Source organism: Phasianus colchicus, chromosome 3, assembly GCF_987193195.1.
Source record: "Phasianus colchicus chromosome 3, bPhaCol1.hap1.1, whole genome shotgun sequence".
Taxonomy (NCBI): Eukaryota; Metazoa; Chordata; class Aves; order Galliformes; family Phasianidae; genus Phasianus; species Phasianus colchicus.
This window is the reverse complement of record NC_143438.1, coordinates 82,709,541-82,734,466: the sequence shown is the minus strand read 5'-3', so window position 1 is coordinate 82,734,466 and position 24,926 is coordinate 82,709,541. Positions and strand designations below refer to the sequence as shown.

The 24,926-nt window shown below is 41.3% G+C and overlaps 1 long non-coding RNA gene across 2 annotated transcripts in view; it reads right to left on the bottom strand.

Moving 5' to 3' along the window:
* Positions 1 to 1,197: 1,197 nt before the first annotated feature.
* Positions 1,198 to 24,926, bottom strand: part of LOC149918713 (uncharacterized) — a 79,880-nt gene continuing 56,151 nt past the window's right edge. For both annotated transcript variants that reach the window (XR_016465305.1, XR_016465306.1), the window contains 3 exons: positions 2,901 to 2,994; positions 1,535 to 1,615; positions 1,198 to 1,382 (listed from right to left, as the gene is read on the bottom strand). This is a non-coding gene — a long non-coding RNA (uncharacterized LOC149918713). The remainder of the gene's footprint in view (positions 1,383 to 1,534; positions 1,616 to 2,900; positions 2,995 to 24,926) is intronic.

Below are 24,926 nucleotides of genomic sequence, written 5' to 3'. Positions count from 1 at the left end.
GCTCACTCAACACATAAGGAAAAATGAATAGTTCACTTTGTGCATTTGATTCAGTCATTTGCCTGTTTACATTGAAACCTGGCTGCTTTAACTCCCCAAATGTTTAGTATCAAGTAGGTTCAAAGAGAAGTACAACTCCTCAGCAATGAATTTCCTGACTTTGCTCTTTCTGTTTAGAAAAGATGATAAAATAGATTGCAGTGTTTTACAGAATTCCAGTATTTATTACATATTGAAGCTATTGGCCTAGCATTCTAGGAAGATTTACAGGTTTTTGTCTTCAGATGTCACATAACAACTACAAGACTAATCTCAACCAATGATGCTAATTTGCCAAAGTAGTTTCACAACTGTCTGGGGCCTGAAACCTTTCACACCGGAACTAAGCTCTTCAAGGATTGCAGAGTATGGGAACAAAGGAGGAAAAAAAGGAAATATGCGAGACAGCTAAATCATTTGTAGAGTGATCAGATGAAAAGATTGCAGTGACTCTCAGGCTGATGAAATGAAACAAGGCAGGAAGCAGAAAAACAATAAACAAAATGGCAGAAGTTGTTGAATCCTATGGATAAGGTGGTGTTACAAAACACTGAGACCCAAGGCAGACCCTACTCAGCAGTGGAAGCACTGCTTTCCCTCACCTCCTCTAAGGCAGAAGTGCCCACTCTGCTGGGGTTTCTCAAAAGTTTACAAAGCATGTTTCCCTTTTGGTTCATCTTTCTCCATGTGACCTTCCTGTCCCAAGCCCTGTACAGCTCCATTCTTTCAGTGCAAAGAGAGGCTGTTAATGCAGGTTGGTTGAATGTTATGTGCTCCCCTCCCTTCCCTGCCATAGCTCAGCACTGATGGCAATTACAAGGGCTGGCAATTCCCTTGCCAGCACATTCTCTGACAGCCAGTACTTACAGCCTATTCTCACTTCTCCTCTCTGGAGGAATTGAGCTGCTGCTGACTTCTGCTGTCTAAAGCTTTGTGACCTATTTGAATACTCTCATGACCTTCAGAGGGTTCATGACCCTAATGGAGAAACATTGGGCCATTTCTGTAAAATGTTATTATTTTTGCATGGATAGATATTCCTGTGTAATGAAGTGCATCAACACCTTGAAATGGGTCCTTGCAGCTGCTGGACACTGTTGGACACGGGGCATAGGCTTAGACACAGGCATTTTTAAATAAGACTTTTATTTTCATGAAGACTTTCAGGTTAATAAATACAGCGTTTTTTTGTTTTGTCCCTTCCCATGCATGCTTGTTTTCTGCTGAGTGTGAGATACAAAATCAATTTTTTTTTATTTGAATATCATGGTGTTGACTGGAATAAAAACAGGAGGACATTTCTTCAAGTTCAATTTTGCTTCTGTGGCAGAATGATCCTCAGTCTGAAAAAGAAATGGAGAAAAATAATGTGCTGCAACCACAACACCAGTTGCACACATACAAAGACCATGTCTTCTAATGCTGCAAAACTATGGATAGCACCCTAAGTCCCATGTATATCTGCATTTGCAGTACCCTTGGATGACTCCTTTACCTGAGACAGGAGTTGTTGGTGGTGCTGTTGCTGGGCATCTTATCTTGCCATGGAGTTTTTCCATTTGGAGACTACATTGTGCTGAACGGAAAATGGAAAGGTAACAAAATCACATGAGAGAGATATCAATGTGCAAAAAGATCTGATGGCTAAGACTGAGGAAGAAAGAAGCAGGAGACTGGTTAATGTCTGATGCAGAATGTGTAAAAAGAAAATAACCATGTGCAAGCTCTGCACATGAAGGTTACCTCTTCTGACTTATGTGCACCCAGAATAATTTATTAGATTTGATCATCCAATAGTGATATGAACATGTGTCTTAAGAAAAAATTGTATTTGCTTCATAAAATATCTGTTGAGTAAGAGACAGAGAGAAAGGCAGAGCGTCCTTCCGAGAGCAATTCAGTGCAGGACAGAAGTGAAAGTAGTATTCGCATGGTCTCTGGTTTGATACAGATATTCCCATGTAATGGAAGAACCCTGTATTGCAGTAACAGATTTCAGATTCAGTTTTGCACCATTCAAATCTACCAAAGAGCACTGAGCCCTGGGAGGATATGCAGACAAGGCGTGCAGACAAGGGAAGGCAGTCCGCTCTGGATCGAGTCCCAGCTTGACCTCGCTGCTTGATTTTAAGTCTGTGAGCAAACACTGACTAAAGTAACAGCAAACAAGGAAGTCTCTGTAAGGTGTAAAGCTTAGATGCAAATTACAAACACATGTATATTGAAATCATTTAGGTTAATTTCTGGGTAGTGAATTCAGTGACAAAGTGCTTATTTCAGAATACTTATTCCATGCCTTGAACTGCTGCTTTGTCCAGCTCTTCAGCGGCAGAAAGCAATTTAGCATAATCCTTCTACTGTAATGTCCAGTTTTTCCACAAAGATTAGAGATGAAACCAAAGACCTCATTCTAAAGAAGGCTTATTGCTTTGCAAAGCTGGCCACTGTGTGTTTAGCTGTACCAGAATGGCCCATTGGTGAAGAGAGGAAAATCTCACATTTGGGAGGATGCGAAGGAGGAGTCCCAGACAACCAAAACAATCCTTGTTTGCCAAAGAATGTGTGTGAAACTTAAAAAATGATGAATTCGAAACACATTTCCCACTTTGCAACAATTGGAAAATACCTTTCAATCAAATGAATAATAAAACTCACTTCCCGAAACCGGTGAGGCTGATTATCATCTAGCTTAAATCACCGTAACACTACTCGCATGAATGTACCTGCACCCACCGACTGATACCATCTGCGGATCTGGTTCAGCAATCTGCGTAAGGGGGAGTGTAAGATAATGATGGGAGACCTTTAAGTTTTTGACAAACAGGCTTAGCTGTTAATCATGTCAAAGTCAGTTCCCTTACCTTTTGTATTGCACTCAACTTGAAAATTACAGGTTTATTTTTTCTCACGGTATTTCTCTTCTATCTTTGGCTTTCTTCGACTTTCAGCAGAAATCTGCATGTTAAAAGAGGCATGCAAATTATTTTTAAATGAGACTTTCTTAAAAAAAATCAGAAGTGTTGCTGCATCGAGAGAATGAATATTCAAGTTGTTGCTAATTTTATCCTACAGAGTGAGACTATATTCCTGTAGAAAAAGATAAAGGGTCAGGGGATAATTATGTAGAGAGTCAACATTATTGGCCTTGGCCTGACTGTGATGTCGTTCGTGCAATTAGGTTGAACCATTTCTGCCAGATACACGAAGGTATACAAAGGAAGTTTTACTCAAAGATTTCCTGACTTTCATAAATTTGAATTTAAGTTACAGAAATCCCAGTCTCTATAAGCCAAAGGAGAAAAGGTTACTCTTTGCAGTTACAATTACAACAAAATTTTGCAAATGTAAAAAACCTGACATTTTGGTCAAATGTAGACTTGGGAACAGTTCAATCTGTTTCACTCCTTTCAGTACTGGTGATGAAATTATTTACATTACTCCTTCCACTAAGCAGCTTCCCGGCATGAAGCTGGAAGATATGACCTTACTGTACAAGGGTGATCTTCTCCCCTGGACCAGTTGGGCTAACACAGAGCAAGTTCCTCTGGCCTTTTGAGTTTGTGCAAGTAGGAACAGACACAGTTTAACTTTATTTGAAGCATAAGGGATATGTACACAGACAGCAAGTGACCACCCAAATCTCTTGGAGTTCATTCACTCTGCTTTTCCCAGAGAGCTAGCTTGATGTTTTTCAATTTATTTACTTTTTAAAAAATCATTTCTGCTACTATGTTTGCAGAGTTTCCCTGGAAAGGATGAGATGTGGTGTAGGATGTTTTTAAAAAGCTTAACTTGATTTTATACATTCCAGCTGGCTCTAGCATTTCACTAGGATTCAATAGAACGTATTTGCATCCAGTTTTAAGACCTGTTGTGACTGTAGGAATCTAAGGGCAAGAATCAAGTCAAGCTGACTTGGGGAGCTTGGAGAAATGGCTGAGTTTATGTTCCGCCCATGCAATAATTCAACTTGCTAAAAATACAACTACTGGGGTCATGGAACATTTACCCTAAAGAAAGTGGTTAAGGAAGTTGACTTACAAGCACAGTAGGATCCAGCTCAGCCTGCGTCAGCAACCACCACCCCCAACTGTGGCAGCTGTCCCACCTGTCCCTCCCATTGCCAATGCAGGACATGAGGCCAAAGTATGCATAAGTTGCTTCTAAATGATGTAAGCATGGTTCTACCCCAAGACAGTGATAAATTCTGTTTGACCTCATGATTGAGTAGTCTACCAGTAATTTGCCAGCTCTTGCCACAAAAGGTGATAACAGCAAACAGAGGTACCCAGGGTATGCACCCGGAGGCTACATCCACCGTGGCTATTAGTGTTTCATCTCCTGTCAGTGTGTCAACACCTGAAACCTAATCTGGACTCAGCCAGCTAGAGTTGGTGCAGTTTAATATCAGATTTCAGCTCTGGGCAGTCACAAGTGATGAATCATGCCAGGCAGATTTCTGTACTTTACAGGAGAGGTGGCTCTTGTGGCCAAGGCAGCGATGTGAATGGTGGGGCATCATGGTTGGGTGCATTGGCTTAATCATGTCTTAATCATCAATGTTACCACCTGTAGGCTGCACGAACGATAAGTACTCTCCAGCCCTTGTGCCTGCACAGTGGGGCTGGAATCCACTGGCAGAAGGGTGGAGAAGGTAGCTGCAATGGCAAATATCTCCTTCCACCCCCTTCTGTTACACAGATCCTGTAATCAGGGTCTTCAGGACTCTTCATAGAGTTTTCTTCTTTTTCTCACTAGTACCATTTAGTCATACACTTGAGGACCAAGAAAATGAAGGAGCAAAACAGGACCTTTTCCTCCATATGGGATTGTTTCCTTTCTGACTGTGAAATAAACTCTAAAGAAAGAGAAAGAACAAGAGAGAGAGAGAGCAAACAAACAAGAGAGACCAATTTATTTATCAGTTCTAAACAAGCTTCTACTTTAATGATAGTATTTATAAAAACACTATTATGCTAAGTTATTCAGTATGTTCTATTTAATAAAAAGAGAAAATGAAGATGAAATAGGGCATTGAGAAAATTCCTTTTTGTTTATTTTTGTCTCTGTAGTGGTTCATTCTACCCACCAGTGTTTTTTCTTCATTGCAAGCCCTCCTTCTCTCTTGATTGAAAACAGACTCTCTAATAAAAATGGTTTAAGATCACAGTGATAACTTCAATTCAAGAACATGAATAAAAAGCACCCTTGGAGGAAAGACCCCATCTGCTCACATAAGATGTTAGGAAAGGAGTGCATAATGCAGAGTAGTGATTGCTACCAGGTGTAAGATTACCCGGGTCCTCCTAGTATGGTTTCTAACCTATACGGCCACTTTAAAAAAAAAAAAAAAGAGGAATTCAAGGATCCTATAAAACAGGTCCTATGTTTTACATTTGACCTCTTCCTGAACATCAACCTTATTAAAAATAAATAAAAAAAGTCCTGAATGGAAGCTGTAGTTTGATCTAGAGCTTATGGAGGCTGACAGGAAACCTTCCATTGCTTTTAGCAGGGCAGGAGCCAGCCTCTGCTTCATTCAAAGGGAGACCTTTATCATGCTGCCTTGCAACGATCACTGCACAAGTGGTTTCTATTTCATTTTATTCTAATCGCCTTACAGAAATACATTTTTCACCAAATTGAAAGCTTGTCTTCCCTGAAGCCCTGGAAAGGATTAGATAGCATTACATCAGACATTTCAAACAGTAAATTGTGAACTTGTAAGAAGAACTTCAAAGCATGGTTATGTGAAGCCTCAAGTGCCCAGGCAGAACAGCAGAGGTGAAACAATCTCAATCTCTGCAGCGGAAAGCTGTGACTCAGGGAGTATGAGCCATGAATCCCATTATTTTAATCTAACGTACATTATCATAGGTTTAAAATCCATGTCTGATGTGCTGTGCTAGATGCTGTATGAATGTAAGACAGAGTCCAGGCTCTAAGACAAAATGTAAGCAAGATAAAAGCAGATTATGAACAGAGATGGCAGGGTTCTGCACCCTTATGGCAATAACTTCAACAACTGGAGCTGTGGATGACACCATGCTTTTAAATAAAAATAGTTAGAAGAGTAAAAAAATATCTAGCATAGACACAAATAAGCATACATAAGAACATTTTTCTTGTAGCAGACTCGTTTAAATTAAATTAGGTTACCCTTCTATCAGTGTAAAGCCTCTTTGTGGGGTAGAAGTCAGGGGTGAGGGTCCCGGTTATCTTGGTAGGAGCTGGATAAGGGCCTCTGCCTATCCATGCAAGACAGGTGCCACTTCACCTTCATAGGGATCTGCCTTTTGTCACCAGATGAGACATTAATGAGCTAGTGGCAGTGTCAACAGTTTGCTGCTTTCCAAGTCATTATTTGGAGGCAGAAATATATACACTTGAGAAAAAGCTTGCTTTGGGGATTGTTTGAAGTGAGAGGAAGAAGCAGCTTACCAGGCTTCAATGTGGAGCTTTTTATCAAAATGACTTATCAGGGAAAAATGTTTGTGGGGGGTGTTCTTATATTTTGTTGTCTTTTTGTTGCTGTTGTTGTTGTTTTACTAAATTTCAGCACACTGTTGGAGTGAGTTCTCCCTGTATCCCCTGTGCTCTTCTCTCATTGCTCTCCCTTTGCTAGGCTCCCCAAGGGCTGCAATTGCTGGTCAGTTACATAGCATCCCAGGACAGAGCGTGAAGGAAACACCTCTGTGCAGATCAGAAGCAACTCTGTGGTCAAGGAGACTTCTTGACATGCCAAACAACAAAAATGAAAAAGCACATGCAAAAGATACTGCGAAAGATTTTCTGAGTTAGACTTTTTGGTTTTAAGCTGGAAAGAAACAATGAAAAATTTTGCAGTTGGACTGAAAGCTGTTTTCAGTCATGGGAATTCCAAATAGTGTCTTTCCTAGGCAGTCAGCAAAAATAGAAAAGTTGCAAATTTTTTCCTAAAAATACTTTTTGTTAAAAGTTTTGTAGTTATTTATATCATATTAAAAGTTTTTCCCACTGCTATATTCTTAATATCAATCCTGACTTGCATTCTTTCCTAAACTTGAACAAGAGATGCTACATTGTTTGCCCAAAATTATACCAGAAAGTATGACATTTGGATTTACTCCATTTCACTGGGATGAGTTCACTGGCTTTGATAGAAGAATAATCTTCCTTGACTCTACTGTTCACATACCTGGCTTTCCAGCCCTATGCTGGATAGCTGTATCCCCTGTCCTGTGTTTTCAACTCTCTTTGGAGAGATGTTTCAGGCAGTATATTGAGGGCTGTAGATATTGAAAGGACTTACCACAGTTGACAGTTTTGTTACTGGTGGTAGGCATCAGACACTTGCATTCAGCCCAGCCACAGGCAGTTGGTGAGTTGGGGCTGCAGGTACTGTGCATCAGCTGTCAGATTTCATACTTAGCCACTGGATGGCAAATTATTCAGATGTGTGGAGGGTATCTCCTCTGACACAAACTGACATTCTAATAACACCTCCCCTGCCGAATTCTTTGAGCTGACTTCCAATGCAGAAGACCCAGTTTATTCCCAAACTCTTCCCACACCCAATAGCCCAGTCTTACCTTTCTTCTATTTACAACAGCCTTTTCCACTTCTGTGCTTCTCTTTCTTGGTAAACCTGCTCTCATATTCAAAGAAGGGCAACAAAGCTGGTGAGAGGTCTGGAGCACAGGCCGTATGAGGAGTGGCTGAGGGAGCTGGGATTGTTCAGTCTGGAGAAGAGGAGGCTCAGAGGAGACCTTATTGCTCTCTATAACTACTTGCCTCTTCTCTCGTATAACCGGTGATAGGACTAGAGGGAATGGTTTCAAGCTGTGCCAGGGAAGATTCAGGCTGGATATTAGGAAATACTACTTCTCTGAAAGGGTGGTCAGGCACTGGAATGGGCTGCCCAGGGAGGTGGTGGAGTCACCGACCCTGGAGGTGTTCAAGGAACGTTTGGATGTTGTGTTGAGGGATATGGTTTAGCGAGAACCATTGGTGATAGGTGGATGGTTGGACTGGATGATCTTATAGGTCTTTTCCAACCTAGTGATTCTGTGATTCTGTGATTCTGTGATTCTGTGATTCTGTGATTCTGTGAATCTGTGAATATTATCTCGTCTTTCCCTTAGCCACTCTGCCTTTAAAGCATCCTCACTCTCAATCCCATATTGGTTTTGCTGTTTATTTTTTACCCTCTCCCCTCCCTCCCCCCCGCCGAGACCCCTCAGGCATGCAGCCTAGCAGCATCCTCCGGAGCCACTAAGCCCCAAAAACCTGTTTAGAGGTAGCAAAAGTCATGGTCCTGCCTCTACAGAGACCTTCACAACAAGGAAGGGCCAGGACACAGGTATCAGCAATAACGTATGCCAGATGAAGCTAACTGCCAATGTGCTGTGCATGTTTATTGTGTGCTGTGCTGCCTCCTTGGGCCTGGGCAATTAAATACTCTGTATGTCACACTTCCCATTCGTGAAACAGCTTGAGAAGGTCATGCAGTGTGAGCTGCATGAGATGGACCAATCTGAAGAGCTATGGAAAAGCTAAGTCACCGATTTAACAAAGGGTTGGTGGACCAGAATTATGTGCTCATGGCTGTGTTACTCACTGATTTATTGCTAACAAACAGCCAGTCTTTATTTTCAATTAAATGCACATCTGTCCCTTATCTGGCTTCTCTCTCTGTAAACTTTGACTACCATCTATATTGTAAATGCTTGTGAAACAGAAGATGAAGAAGCCAGGTGGCTTCTAGGATGGGAGGATGAATAAAAGAGACAGATCATGTGAATTATCTCAGCTGAAGCCATAAAATGTAAGTGACTTGGGAATGTCCTGTGTGTCTGGTTTTGGACTGTAAAGGCAGCCTGGAAAGGACGCCATTTATCTGCATTAGTCTCTGTAACAAGCTTAGCAGTCTTTGCATGCTTGAAACTGTGTCAATTTATCATTGTTACTGTAATCTTGAAAACAAAAGGCCTAATAAAAAGCATCCCAAAGCTACAACCATAGCTGCATTTGTACAAATAGGAGATTAATTTAAATTCTCAATTAGTAGCTGAACTAGTTGCTGTAAAAATATTTCAGCTATTTTTCCCCATACATCAACCCATGCAGCAGCTCCCTGGCTCATTGTAGAGGCACTTGCTGCTGTCTGCATCTCTGATACACATAGGTCTGGGCTATGAGCTCTGTTAATTAGTATTTTAGGATGAAGAGCTCAGCAAAAGCACTGGAGAAAAGAGCCTCTGTCACAGCCAGCTCTGGTTCTGAATTACACCTTTAAAATTCATTTGTGAATAATGATCAAATGGATTAACTTGGGCTTTTCACTTTCTCAGAAGACTGATTTATTCCATTCTAAGCCAAAAGTCTTCTAAAATCAATGAAGAAGAAAAAGCCACAGGAAGTTGTGGCACTTGTTTAATCAATATTTTGTTGTTAATTATTTTGAATAAGTAGCTGAATACAGAATCTGTAACAGACAGGTAGTGCTGTTGCACTTTGCACCATAATAGGTAAAGACTTGTCATTAACAAAGAACTTGATGGTTGCTGCAGGACCAGTGCTTACCAACAGTCAAAAAACAGTCTTGGTGTATAATGGCTAGATTTTGAAAAGTGGATGTACTAAAACTTGTGAGAGGGTCAGGTGGGGAATGAAAATGTAGCCAGTCAAAAATGAATGGAAATTTTTTGACAGAAGGACTGTTGTGAATTGCCAAAGTGGTGCAATTCCACAATCAAGAAAAAGGAAGGCAACTATTAAAATCTGTTGGGATGTGAACACAGACATTAAAAAGCAGTATACAGAAAGCAAAGTGGAGAAGGCAACCCATACATTTGCATATACACTTCTACACAAAGCTGAAGTTATTACAGACAGTGCTATGTTTGGCAAGATTAGGAACAATAAATAAAGTGTGTTGATAATTAAACAAATTCTCAAGATGATGTAAGCCTATTATTAGTATTCTATTGTACATAATACTGTATATGTATTAGTACACAAAGATGGTAGCATTATTAATACTACTGAAGATACGTTTGATAAATATCTATTTGTACCTGGAGAAAGCAAAATTTATGTCATCTTAGAAGACGGATAATAGATTTTCCAGGCCATTAGTAGCAGCACAGAATACCAGGCAGTATTATTTATAGACAAATGTGCTAAAGCAAGAGCTCAAATACGCATCACCCCAGGGTCCCACTAAAGCTGGCTAAAGTGGTCCCTGGTATGTAGATATTCATTTTTAACATGTCTAGGAACACCAGGGAAATAGAAGAGGAGACAGCTAATATTGTGCCCCCATGGAAAAAAGAGGGTTGGGTGGTGACAAGAATAGGCTGGTGAGCCTGACATCAGCACCAGCCAAAAATATTAACTGTTCCCTTTCCCTTTTTTACTCCTGACCTTGTTTCTTTTTTGACACCAACCCAGTGCCCTTGAAGCAACCTTCTGTTTTCCCATACATCAGAGATGGAGCCCAGTTCCCATTGAGGTCCCTGTGAGCCCAAATGGCATTCCAGCAACCCTGCCCTTTAAATATATCCCACTGCAGTGGAGCATTTGGTCCCTGAAAAGACCCAGGAAAGCAGCTGGCCTGGTATGTGACAACATCGCACAAATCTGGGAATCAGCCAAGGGGCAAGACTGCCAGCTGATGGATTTAAATAGGGTCCCAGCCACAAGGAATCAGAGGGTCACAGGCATGAACTGAAGAGCAGTAATGTCTGACCCAGGGAAGGGTTCACATGTAGGACAGAAGTCTGGCACTGGCTTCTTCCATATTAATAGTCTGTAGACAGCAGCAAGAATTGCCAATATTCCCTATATGTTATGTTGTCTACTATTATTCCATCCTTGAGTTATCTGCTTATTCTATTTTATTTTGTTTTGTTTCAAATATTTCTAGTACCTCCTTCAGCCAGAGACTTTGCCAGAAATGCTCCCTGCAAATTACAAAGCTGTAGAAACAATAGAAACAGCACAGGACTTCCATAGGTAACGGTAAGGACACGACAGAGTCTCCGACACTGACCATGGAGACCATCATAGAATCACAGAATCACTACAGTAGGAAAAAGACCACTAAGATCACCTAGTCTAATTATCAGCCAATCAACATCATACCACTAAACTATATCCTTCGTGCCCCATCTCCACATTTCTTGAACATCTCCACCACCTCTCTGAGCAGCCTGTTCCAGTGCCTGACCACTCTTTCAAAGAACAAATTTTTCCTAACATCTAACCTGAACCTTCCCTAGCACAACTTGAGGCCGTTATCTCTCATCCTACTGCTGTTACCTGGGAGAAAAGGCCAACCTCCATTCACCACAACATCCTTTCAGGGAGTTGTAGAGGGCAATAAGGTCTCCCTAGAGCATCCTCTTCTATGACTGAACAATCTCAGCTCCCCCATAAAACTTCTGCTCCAGACCCTTCACAGCTTCACTGCCCTTCTCTGGACACTCTTCAGGGTTTTAATGTCTATCTTGTAGTGAGGGGCCCCAAACTGAACACAGGACTTGAATTGTGATCTCAACAGCGATTAGTATAGAGGGATGATCATCTCCATAGTCCTGCTGACTAAAATATTGCTCATACAAGCCAGGATGCTGTAGGTTTTCTTGGCCACCTGGCACACTGCTGACTTATGTTTGGTCAGCTGTCAACTAAGACCCCCCGGATCCTTTTGTGCCACATTGCTTTCCAACTGCTCCGCCCCAAGCCTGCAGCATTGCCTAGGCTTATTGTGACCAAAGGGCAGGACTCAGAACCTGGTCTTGTTGAACCTCGTATAATTGTCCTCAGCCCACTGATCCAGCCTCTCTAGATCACCCTATAGGGCTTTCCTCCCCACAGGCAGATAAACACTTCCTCTCAGCATGGTGTCATCTGCAAACTCAATCCCCTCATCTAGATCATCAATAAAGTTATTAAACAGGACTGATCCTGTGGGAGACAGCATCAAAGACTTTACTAAAATCTAAGTAGACTACACCCACAGCCTTTCCCTCAACAACCAGGCAGGTCACCCAGTCATAGAAGATGAGGTTGGTGAGGCAGGACCTGCCTTTCATGAACCCATGCTGCCTGGACCTGATTACCTGGTTGTACTGCACATGCCATGTGATTGCACTCAAGATGATATGCTCTATAATCTTCCCTGGAATCGAGGTCAGGCTGACAGAACTGTAGTTTCACAGATTCTCCTTCTACACTTCTTGTAGATGGGCGTCACACTGAAAAGTCTCCAGTTGTCTGGAAACTCCCTAGTTGACCAGGATTGCTGATAAATAATGGAAAGTAACTTGTTGAGCACGTCCACTAGCTCCCTCAGTACCCTTGTGTAGATCCCATCTAGACCCAGAGAGTTTTGATACTCAAGGTGTATCCCTATCTTATGTTCTGACTATTAAAGACAAGTATATTACATGGATATTACAGCTGCAAGATGTGTGGGAAGGTCCATTTTTTGTACAAACACTGATATGGATTGTAGGAAAATAAACTTGAATAAGAAACTAAGTAATCAAGCTTGTCTTCTGAGCACAGCCTGGGCTGAATTTGCTTACATGCTCTTTCAGCCTACTCATCTGCAAGATTCAGACTCAGTGCATGACCTTCACTTCCAGCTATCAGCTTGCACAAGTCTGTGACACAAACCAGCCTACGAGATATGCTTGATGGCCTACGTGGCTTGAGTGTATCACCACATGAAGTCTGCAGGCATAGTTGAGTAGCTGTGAACAAACAGAAAAACCTGAAGTTAACAGTTTCACTTTCCTTACTTTACAGATCACTTTGCACAGACAAGAAAACTGAAAAGGAAAATGATGCTAGCACTGATCCAAGACAAGTTAGCGGAATGAACAAACTGAATTACCCTCAACAAAGAGAATGCCAATAAAGAGAAGGTAAAAAACTGGAGGCAGAAAGGACACCACCACGTGGTTTCCAAAAACAGATTATTTTTCTGGGCAGAAAGTTAGAATTTTACATATATAAGCGAGTTTGAAATTCTGCAGTCAGTGAAACTACATCTCACAATGACCACTGACCCCTAAAATCTAAGATGGCTGAAGGATGCTCACACAGTTCTTATTGCAATTGTTTTAAAGATCCTGGATGCAGACTCTAGAGGACTAGTAGGATGTAATTTTTCGTGAAAGAGACCAAGGACAAAAGCCAATAACTTCATTTTCTTCAAAAATGGTAATCTCTCTGCCTTGATTACAAATACAGGGTTCAGGGGAGAAGGAGAGGCAAGTAGAACTGGCCAGTCACATTACACATGGGATCAAAGGATAGAGATGAACTCCTGCTGCTATCAGCTACAAGGAAATATGGGACCCTGTGCATCATCCAATCAAGAGAAGGCATTCCCTTGGATAACATCATTCTGGCCAGTCCTTTCAAGGCAAAAGGAACCTTACTTGCTAGCTAGTCCAGAAGATAATGAGGAAAACTGCAATTCCAGTCCAGTATCAGCTAAATATCTCATCCTTACATGGTAAGCTGGCAATGCCTCTATTGTTGCTTCTCTTATCTCCATAAGCAGAGGACCACTGATGTTGTTATGATGTCTTAAGTGTCATCACTTAAATAAGTCATTTGACTAAGAGATGTGCATTAGAAATGTAAAGTCTTAATGCTTTCACTCACCCGTAGCTGATCAGCAGCGAGTGAGCATTTTCAAAAACTTTTCAAAACATTTTCAAAAATGTGGAAGATCACATTTTCTGGTTGATGGCCTGAGGGCACATAAGCTAGACAGGCTTCTTTATTTTAATAAAATCAAGTGATGTTATCTAGATAGGACTTCTCATCTAGCAACTGATGCTAACAAGACATTCCTCACTTTAATAACAGTAGCTGCAATTTCTGAATATTGTTTGTGGCAGGCTTGTCAGCAAATGTCTGGTTCAATTTATGGAGGAGTATTGTGTCAACAATGGGAATTTATTGTTTCCTACACTTCCTGCCTTCTGGTGTTGTTGGTATGTAATACTTTAAGAGAAAAAAAACCTGTTCAAAATGTAAAGTTCTGAATGAATCTGGGGTCACACATTTATCACCACAAGCATTATGTAGCGTTAGCTATTTAATTCAAATAAAGTCCTTGCAAAGCTGTTGAGATGATGTATACATCGACTTGTAAGGCTGTAAAGACTGAAACCCAGGGGATTCCCCCTACTAGTCTTCTAAATAATTCAAAGTCCACCCTCTGGAAGTCCAAGGTAGCAGTTTTGCCGTTCTCCCTCCTGGCTCCACCAAGAATCAAGAACTCTACCATTTCATGGTCACTCTATCCAAGACAGCCCCCGACTTCCACATCTCCCACCAGACGTTCTCTGTTTGCGAACAGCAGGTCAAGTGGGGCAGCTCCTTTCGTCGGCTCTCCCACCAGCTGTGTCAGAAAGTTATCCTCCATACACTCCAGAACCTTCCTAAACTGCTTCTTCTGCGATCATCTTCTGAATCTGCTCCAACAGGTCAATGTCCTTCTTATGACAGGGGCTCCAGAACTGAATGCAGTACTTCAGGTAAGTTCTCATGACAATGGTGTGGAGGGTGGGCAATCACTGCTCTTGACCTGCTAGCCACACTTATTTTGATGTAGCCCAATTGACTTTCTGGGCTTCAAGTGCACATGTTAAGTTTTGTATCAGCCAACAGCCCCAAGCTCTTCTTTGGAGGACTACTCTCAGTCTATTTTCCACCCAGTCTGTATCTGTGCTTGGGATTGCCCCAAGTAATTGACAGCAGTCTTACTTGACAACTGAAAGAGAAGCATAATAAGGGTAATAATACAAGTCTGAGCTCATGAGCATGGAGTTGCTGCAGACAGCATAATTTCCATGCCATGCTTGAGAACTTACCACAGGGCAGTGCTGAGATGAGGGTTCCAAGTCATACAAGCTCACAGCCTGTCCTAGCGTGGGCTTATTCTCCTGCAGGAAGATTCATCTTTGCTCTAAGACTAACAGTCAGGTCCTGATTGCAGATCTAGCTTCTAGCAGTCCCCCATCAGATTTGTTTGTTCTTGTGGAAGGAGTTAACATTTGCTTTTTGTGGCTTCATGTTAAAACTGGTGGTGAACTCTGACTGGAACATAGCACCAGAAAGCAAACAGCTCTTGGTGAAACAATGGGTACATCACTGCAGCCCATGTCATGAAAGGCTAATAGACTGTTGGGTAAAATTTCTGGTGAAAAAAAATGATACTAAAATATGGGTGGAAAAGTTGCAAGGAGCTCTGGTTCTTTTCATACATTATCTGATGCAATAGAAATATATAGCAAGAAAGAGGCAAAGGGTAAAAACAGGTCATCCAAAAATTGATATAAAAAGTCATAATTTTAAGTGGTGGTGTGATAATATTATGTTATATGGCACTATTGTTCTTTGTAGTGAGACTATCGGAGCAGATGCTAGACTCACAGAACAGATCAGGGTAGAGACTGAAGGAAGGAGGCAGAGCACATGTGGTGGGTGAGGGAATCCAGGTCTTTGAGGATTGCTAGTCCCTTACGTATTGGTACATGTATTTCTTTGAACTGGGAGGAGCTTGTATTATATTTCAAGCTGAGAAAAGAAACCTTACACCAAATTATCCCTTGCAGAAAGTGTAAGGTAAGTCAATTTTAACACAGCTGTAAAACATTCCCAGGGAAAAAATTTTTGCTATACTGCTTGATTTTAAGAGCTCTTTAATAATTTGAAGGTTTTAAATAATGTGAGGCATAAATGGGAGCCTGTAAAGAAAAAATTTTACTTGGAAAAATAAAAGTATAAAAGCTATTTTACCTCCATCCTGCTGTTTCGCTCTGAAAATGAGAAGATATCAAAACTACACAGAGGAGCTAAAAGGGAAGGTTTCCCCTGAGCAGATACCTGTTTCAGGCTGATTGTCTCATGCCCAGGTTTTTTGTATGTTAATAATAAAGCATTCTGCTCAAATGATCATACTCTTGTGTGGATTGACTGGAATTAATAGGGAGAAAAGCTTCTTCATGAACACTTAAAATGGGAAGGATCAAATGAATATTTTTATAGCCGTCTGCTACCCCCTCCCTTTTTTCCCCAGAGCAGGAAGCTTGAATGTCCAGAAGGGACTTTTCTAGAGCACTGTAGGGTCATGGACCAATGCTCAGAGGTCACAAAGCTAAGGGAAATCATGGTCTATCTGGAATCCCAAGGACATCTAGAATAGAAATAATGAACTTACTTTATTACGGGCACTGCCATCAACAGCATGTATGGTTGTGTCCTACTCAAAGGCAAATATCTTTTCATGGAAGGATATAAGAAGAAAGCAAATAGCTCCTTTCCCACATGATAAGGATAATTTAAACAAATGTATTCATTGAAGCTAAGAAACATCTTGAACAAAATTCATGTTATGAAACTACAAAAACACCACAGCTGGATCTTCTGCAGAGTAAATGCTGTATCTCTTGGATTGCTTCCTCTGCCCATCAAATCCATGCAAAGTGGATGAGATTCCCGCAGATTACTTCAATTTCAATTGGTTTGGGACTTTACTTCTTCAATTCTGTGGCCTCCTGTGGTAGCTAACTATGTGGGTCAGCTACCAGCTGTGCGAAGGCCTGCCTTTTATTCATTTTAAATTTACCTGCTGGCCGCAGCATCTATAATCAAGTGCCAGAAGAATGGAAAGAAAGTGTAATGCATATTGGTTGTTACCCGGAGTTGCTATGGAGACAAGATGGGTCTGGAGAAGAATATCAGAGAGGAGTCCTGCTTCCTTCCATGAGGAAGGAAGGGTCCCCAGAGGAGTGCTGAAACCTGAGGACAATAAAGGTGGGAATATCCCAGTAAGTGGGTAATATACTGGGAATATCTGATTATAAAATTCTGGGAATATCCCAGTGAGCAGGTAAGTAATAAAAAGATTTACGAGAATCCTGAAAGGGATCTTCACACTTTTAGTGCTGGTGTTACCTCACCTTGAATACTGTGTGCAGTTCAATATAAAACGGATGCTAAGATATATGAAAGTATCCAGAGGACAGCAACAAAGCTGGTAAAAGGGCTGGAAGGCATGTCTTATGAGAAGAAGCTGAGGAACTGTGGATTATCCTGACTGGGGAAAAGAAGGCTGAGAGGTGACCTCACTGCTCTGCAAATCTCTGGGGAGAGGAAGCAGAGGGAGGTACCAGTTTCTTTCAGTAACTGATGTCAGAATTCATAGGAATGTCACAAAGCTGTGTCAGGGGAGGTTCTGTCTGGTCATTAAGAAACATTTATTTTACTGTGAGGGTGGTCAGATACGAGAACAGGCTTCCCAGAGAGGTGGTTGATGCCTCATGGCTCGAGACATTTGGATGAAGACCTTAGTTATATACTTTATCTTTGGATTGGATCTGGTCAGGCAGTTGCATTTTATGATCTCTGAAGATCCCTTCCAACTGAACTGAACTGTTGGGCTCTATTCTATTCTATTCTACTCTGTTCTCTCACCTGCATGAGCCATCCACAGCCATACAGGAGACCAAGGATAAGAGACAAAGCTGAAGATGCAAACAGACTTTTGGACGTTGGATAACTTTGAAAGCAAGAGTCTATTGCCCGAAGATTCCCCCCCCAGAACAAGTTTTGTTGGCACATGTACTCAAGGAATCTAATATTAAGCCCTTGAGGTTTCACTCAAAGCCTGCTAAGTCAATGGGAATCTCTCTTTGTATTTCTCTGCATTTTGGACCAAATCCTTTCAAAACAAGCAGTGACTAAAAACATAGAGTTTCTTTCCTTCCGTGGCCAGAATTTTTAGTGTCCCTCAGCTTTTAGGATCATGGCTAGGTTTTAAAAATGCATTTCCCAAAAACAGATAAATGATCACAAGTGACTTAAATACCCAGGCTGCCTTCGTGTGGTTCATCCTTTGAGCCAGAGAGACTGATTGCAAGTTAATACTTCTCTTGGTGGTCACAAAAAAGTGAGTAGACAAGCTGGCAGCCAAGACTGTGGTCTTCTAACACAATCTGGAGCACGAGCACTGTTTGGAGTGGCTCAGCTTTCTTTACTCATTCACTTATAGCTGTCTATCATGATACTTCACTTTCAGTTTGAAAAGTGAAACTTTGAAGTTTCACTTCAAATTTCTGGCAATTTGAACCTATAAGCCACATTTTGCTCTTTGTTTGTCTTTGTGATTGTCCTCAGCTTATTCCAAGAAGAGCCACAGGGAGCTGAATCCATTCAAATGCCTTGCCTTGGTTCTGGCTATTCAGGCTTTTGCCAGCTCTGCCTTAGCATCTGAAATTCATCCTCTGTTTTCTATAGTATCAGTAGGATCGCCAGTGCTAAAGTCAGGATGAGTTGTCCACTGAATTCTGTAGCTGGAGTCCCCTGAGCACACAAGTTGGCCAGGAGTGGTGGTAAGTCTACTGAAGTTATACATGTGTAGTTCTCTGTTAAATAAATTGTATAGTTAATTAAATTTGAGAGGAGATTTATTAGGTAAGGCATCACCAGACATGATGAAAAAGAAAGAATAGGTTGTCTGCTTTCACAGCAACTTGGAACATTTTTTTGGGGGGAGAGGAAGGATGTAGTATCTAGAAATCATCTTTGTTAGATTATGATTTTAAAATAAATAAATTTAGACAGGCAGAAAGTATTATAAACGTTTATATTTTCCTTGCCTTCTGTTTGACTTCCTCTGTTTTTGAAAGAGGAAAGCACTTTTTTCCTAAAGACACACAGGTTTTTTTTCAGCGTTGGGGGTTTCTGATAGGTTGTTTTCTATTACCTTCTACCTCCTTTTATTTTCCTGACAGCAGGTACTTCATTACACCTTTCCAGAAATGCTCGTAGGAGTTTTATTTTCTCCTAGAAAAAGAAATGATGATTTCTGCACCACCGGAGCTGTTCTATGGAGATGAGGGCAAAAAAAGGGAGTATCTGATTTGTTTGATAAATTTTTGTTGAAATATTCCTCCAGCAAAAATGACAAGTTTTCATTTTAAAGCTTTTTGGGGAGGCAGACATTAAGTTGATCTAATTGCTTGGTTTAATTTTTCACTTTTAAAAAAGAAATTTGATTTCCCAATATTATATTTTATCTCACGTTTTCAGCTTCTAAGGATTTTTGTAAAATTATTAGTGTAAGCTAATTAGAGAAATAACATTTAATTAAAGTTAAAACATCTTAGCCCAATGGCACTTAAATAAATAATCATGACTGTCCTAAATGGCTTTTCCCATTGCCAAATTAAAGAATTAGTCAGAATTTCCTTTATATTATGACACAGAATGGGAAAAATGTCTAGAATTTCATAAGTTTTACTGGTATGGAAGAATCATCCCCACCCAACCACATCTTCCACCTGAGGCTTGCAAATTACTTCCACTCCTCTGACTCCCACATCTCAATGACACAGCCCATGCTTATCTCCACAACCCTGCTCTAAAGAGAAATAAGACTGCCGTACTGCATTTGCAAGTCCTGCCACAGCCACTGACAGAACCTCAGAAAGTGTCTCTTTTCCACAGAAAATCCAAGTAATTCATCTTAAGCACCTTGGGATATTTCCTCCTGGCATGGTCTCAGGTTATTTGTTCCATCTGTCTCGTTACTACTGTGTATTCTGCATATGCTATATTGTGGCTTAAATTCAGAGTTATTGGTGAGACTCTGCAGCTCATGTTAATGACATATGTCCTTGGTTTTAAAGTGCCTCAACAGCTTTTCCAAGATATCACTCCTGCTGCCCAGGTGCCCAAGGAATAACTGAGCATGGGCTGTCCAACACAGGACATGACTCTGTCTTGTGTGTCCATTGGAAAGAAAATAAAGTTCATCCTGTCAATGACTTTGGATTCAGAAGGACATTTTATTTTTGTCTTGATTTCCAGAATTGGAATATTTCAGGAAAGCAGGTGAGTTACAGATTAGTACACTCTCAGTAGTTTTGCAGATGACACCAAACTGACAGTTTGATTCAAAAGAAGAAAGAGATGTCATCCAAAGAGACTTGGAAGGACTTGAAAAGTAGTCCCATATGAACCTAATGAGATTCAACAAGGCCAAGCGTGAGATGTTGTATTTGAATCAAGGCAATCCCAGGCTGCGAAAAGAATTCATTGACAGCAGCCCCACAGTGAAGGACTTGGAGATTCTGGTGGATGAAAAGCTGAACACAAGCCAGCAGTGTGCACTTGGCAGCCAGTAAGGCCCACAGTATCCCAGCTGCATCAGAAGAGGAGGGGTAGCAGGGAAAGGAAGGTGATTGTCCCCCTCTGCTCTGTCCTTGTGAGACCCCATCTGGAGTACTGTGCCCAGGCCTGGGGCTCCCTGTACAGGAAGGATGTGGAGTTGTTGGAGCGGGTCTTGAGGAGGGCCACGAAGATGATCAAAGGGCTGGACCACCTCTACTGTGAAGAAAGATCACAGAAGCTCTGTGGAGACATCATTGTGACCTTCCAGTACTTGAAGGAAGCCTATAAACAGGAGGGAGAGCAACTTTCTACATGGTCTGATAATGACAGGACAAGGAAGAATGTCTTTAAACTAAACGATGGGAGATTTATTTTAGATATTATAAGAATTTTTATTTTATTTTATTTTTTAACACAAAGGCTGGTGAGGCACTGGCACAGGCGGCCCTGAGAAGCTGTGGTGCCCCATCAATGGAAGCACTCAGGGCCAGGTTGGATGGGTAGTCTGAGCTGGTGGGTGGCAAACAGCCCATAGCAGGGAGTTATTACAAGATGATCTTTAAGGTCCCTTCCAACTCAAGTCATCTTATATTTCTATGATTCTGTCTGTCTCAATTTATAGAAGCAGAATAGGCAGATTTAACCACCACTCTCCAAGTGCATGTGAAGGCAAAGGGACACGTCAAAGCTTTTAATCATCAGCTCATGGAGAGATGGTTGCCATCTCTCACCTATACGAACTCCCCATGGGATGTTGATACAGTCTCATATACTACATAGGCACAACCATCACAGGGTGAGTGCCATGCTAAGGAAAGATTTTTGAGAAATAGAATTAAATGGTTTAGTTGCTAATATGAAAAAAGAGATCCAGTGGGTGACTCAGACATAGCTTTCTTGTAGGACAATTCTCTGGAAATACTCAGAACGGAACTGAAGAGGACTCCAAGGAAACTGACTCTTTCTCAAGCTCTTAACAGGGAGCCAGCTAGATGAGAACTGGATTTTCAGAGATCTCACTTGATTTTTTCTGTGACTGTGTGCATACACTAAAACACCAGTCAGTGTCAGGAACAGCGATGAGTCAGGAGAGAAGATTGGGGCAAGATGTATGAAATTCATATCCTTAACCCATTATCCATCCTAGCAGAGCCTTTGTGGCCAATGATGTTACAATCAAGCCCATACTGACCTGGGCCTATAGTACAAAAGGGGAATATTTTTACCTCAAAAAAAAAAAAATCAAAACCTGATCTCCTGGAAAATATATTTACTTCTTTAATTTCAGTGATTGTCTGGAAGATTTTAAAACTGACATCAAGCTATCAGCCTGAGAAAAATATTCATAGATTAGAAGGCCTAAAAGGGCTGGTGTTATCTTCTCATTTGATTCCTTTCTAACATATAACATAAGTCCTGTAATCATTCTCCTTGTGACAAAAGCTATCTTCTGGAAAAAGGTTTTACTGAGTATCGGTCACAAAGATTAAGTAGAAGGAACAAAAAATGCTCCGTAGGGTAAAGGTAATTGAGACAGCTGAAGTCCCTGCCAAAAGCGCCAATCATTTCAGCAGTGGCTAAGAATAGCTGAGCTGCAGAGGATGAAAGGATTTCAGTTGGACTGCAACGCCGGGAGCAGAGGTGTGTGAGAGAAGGCCAGGAAAAATCCAGAGAAGCAAAATACTGAATTTGGAAAAAGACAAGCAACAAGCTTCTGGCACATTTGGATTTCCCAGCAAGGAAAACACCTCCTGCTTGTTTTCAGTTTTTGAGACCTGGCACACACTTCTGGCAAATACATGGGACTGCACAAAGACTTTGCATGGCTCTATCAGTTTCCCAACAGAAATACAGCACAGAAAAACTGTGAGTAACTGCTAAGCACTGAAGCCAAAAAGTGCATGAGATTTCCAGTATCAGAAGTTTATGGTTTCTTTGCAACGTTCAAAGAATGATGGTCTCTTCTGCCAGAATGGCCTGTGCGACATACAGCTGCTCCTCAGAAGCACACAGAAGTTGTAGGGAACAAATGTAATTTTCTACCTCTGGGTATCTACCGTTCACAGTGCAGTCACAACAAGTTACACAAGCTGGGTACAGGTAGCCACCCACATGTGCTGCTGCTCATGCGTGGAAGCTGCTGGTGAACAGCAAGTTTGGTATGTATCAAGGATAAGAATGAGAAAGCTGCCCAGGAGCAAGGAGAGGAACAACCTATCAGCCTTAGCGTGTGACTTGATGTTAACAAATGTAGAAGAGCAAGTGAAAAAAATGAGTAACTGAGGAGATGGCAACAGCTCCAAGGCTGTGGGGTTCTGTGGATTCCTCCTGGCCAGGAGTTCAGATTTAAAGTGATTAACATGTTGCTCTAGATTGATGTCTAACATTTCATTCTCCCCAGCATGATTCTAGCAGAAAGAAAAGAGACCAGCTGAATCAGCAGGTGCCTGGAGTACAGATTTCTCCCAGCTTCTTACAGCAAGTATCTCTCCCAAGAAAGGATTTATTATTTATTCCTAACTTCAATAGGATGCCTATTAGTACTTGCTTCCTACTTTTTTATTTTTTGTTCTTTTGTTTGTTGGGTTGTTGTTTTTTTTGGCCACTCATATCCTGTTAGTGCTTACCACTTTTCTATGGGTGATTGGCTTTAACTTCTGACACAGATGTGCAGTTCTAGGGAGACTACATTCTCACTCTCCAAAAAGAAGCTCTGGTAAGCTGAGAAGGACAAATAACAACATCATTGGCTCTGGTTTCAAGCAAAAACTCTATTACGTTATGTAGCTGGTCCAGGTTTCATGCAGTTAAAATCCAGATGCCTGCAGTACATCTACAGCTCATATCTGAGAGTGAGAACCATAATAAAAAAACAAAGACCCAAATCACAGAAGAACTGAAACATCTAGTTCCCTAGTGGTTTCAGTGGGACTGGTACCTAAATATTTCTACTTTCAAGCCTTCCTCCTTGGTTCAAATCCTTCTCACTAAAAATTATGAAGGAGTTGACACAATCCATTGCTGTGCAACTGTTAAACACTCAGAAAAACAGGACTTTAGGGATGCTAAAGTTTTGGGTTTTGGTTCTCTAATTATACAAAAATAACTGTAATTCTACTGTTCATAGTGTAATATGATTGCTAGGAGGATGGGGAAATGGCTGAACATTGTCATGACAAAATCTGAAACAATGCATATTGCAAGATGCAATTTCACTTTTTTTTTTTTCCTTCTTTCTCTCTTGAATAAAATTGTAACCAGTAGCAAACTTACAGCACCTACAAGTTTGCGCCACCTTGGGCTCCTAAGGAAATAGAAGAATTGTTCCATACCTTTATTTCTAAACAGTGTTTGTTTAAACAATTTTAATTCCAGGGTGGAAGAATTCAGTTGCCTAAACATAATTTAGCACTATGGATATCAAGACAGCTGTAAAAGCCAGATGAGACAGAATCTATGGAAACTTGCACCCCCATAGACCAGCACTAGGCGAGGAGAGAAATCTTGAGTCTAAAATAGAACCTGGTATGTATGCTCAGACCAGTAAGCCAGGGTACAAATATAATTTTTTTGAAATAAAAAAAAAAAAAAAGAAAAAAGAAAAAAAACGTCAATTAGCTCTGGCAGTCAAGTCAGCACCATACAGACACTTCCTTTCTCTTCCACAGAGGAATGGGATAGAGAATTATAGAAAGGCAGAAGTGAGAAAAGCCACGCATTAAGATAAAGATTGTAAGAAAGATTTTTCACTAGGTAAAACAAAAGCTGGGAGTGTAAGCAATGCTAAGAAATTTGTCACTTTCCATTGGTAGGCAGTTATTCAGACACTTTTAGGAAAGCGGGGCTCAACACATGTAACTGTTTCTTGGGAAGACAAATGTCATCACTATGAACATGCCCCCCTTTCCCCCAGTTTTTATTGCTGAGAATGATGCCATATGGCATGGAATTCCCCTCTGGTTAGTTCCGGGCCAGCTGTCCTGTCTCTGTCCCCTCCCAACTTCTTGTGCAACTCCAGCCTACTCCCAGGGTGGGCAGTATGAGAAACAGAAGAGCCCTTGACTCCGTGTAAGCACCACTTAGCAACAAGAAAACAGTGCTGTGTTATCATAATTATTTTCATCAAAAATACAAAACTTAGCATCAAACAACTCTCTATGAATAAAATTTGCTCTGTACTAGCTGAATCCAGGAAAATTTTTCCTGGAAAGCTTTAACATTACCTCTATCTTTATGTTGAGGGATTTTCAAAACATATCATGAATTTTGAAGGTCAGGACTAAAAAGCTTCCCAACACTACATCTAGTCCTCAGGTACACCTTCCATAGTTCAAGGTTTCATACTCAACAAGTGGGTGAGACTACACAGGGCAGCAGGCAGGTTTCCTGGGCTCAGGGACAGCAGGGAGGGACACTGACTTGCAGCAGGTCCCGGAGACACCCCTTTCCTGCCTCTGTTGTGCTCCCCAGCACATTTGATTGATGGAAGCTGACTTCACGCTGCACATCAGCCAGCAGATTGCACTGGTTATCTGAAGGTCTGCCAGCTGGACTACATGGGGGGAAAATACCGTACAGTTACATGCAGACACACCTCTGGCTGCTGGAGGAGTGTAAGGAGGGGCGTCTGAAGGAATCAGTCAACCCCTGGATTCTGGGCAGCCTTCTCTGGAAATGAGCCCCCTCCCAGACGCAACAGG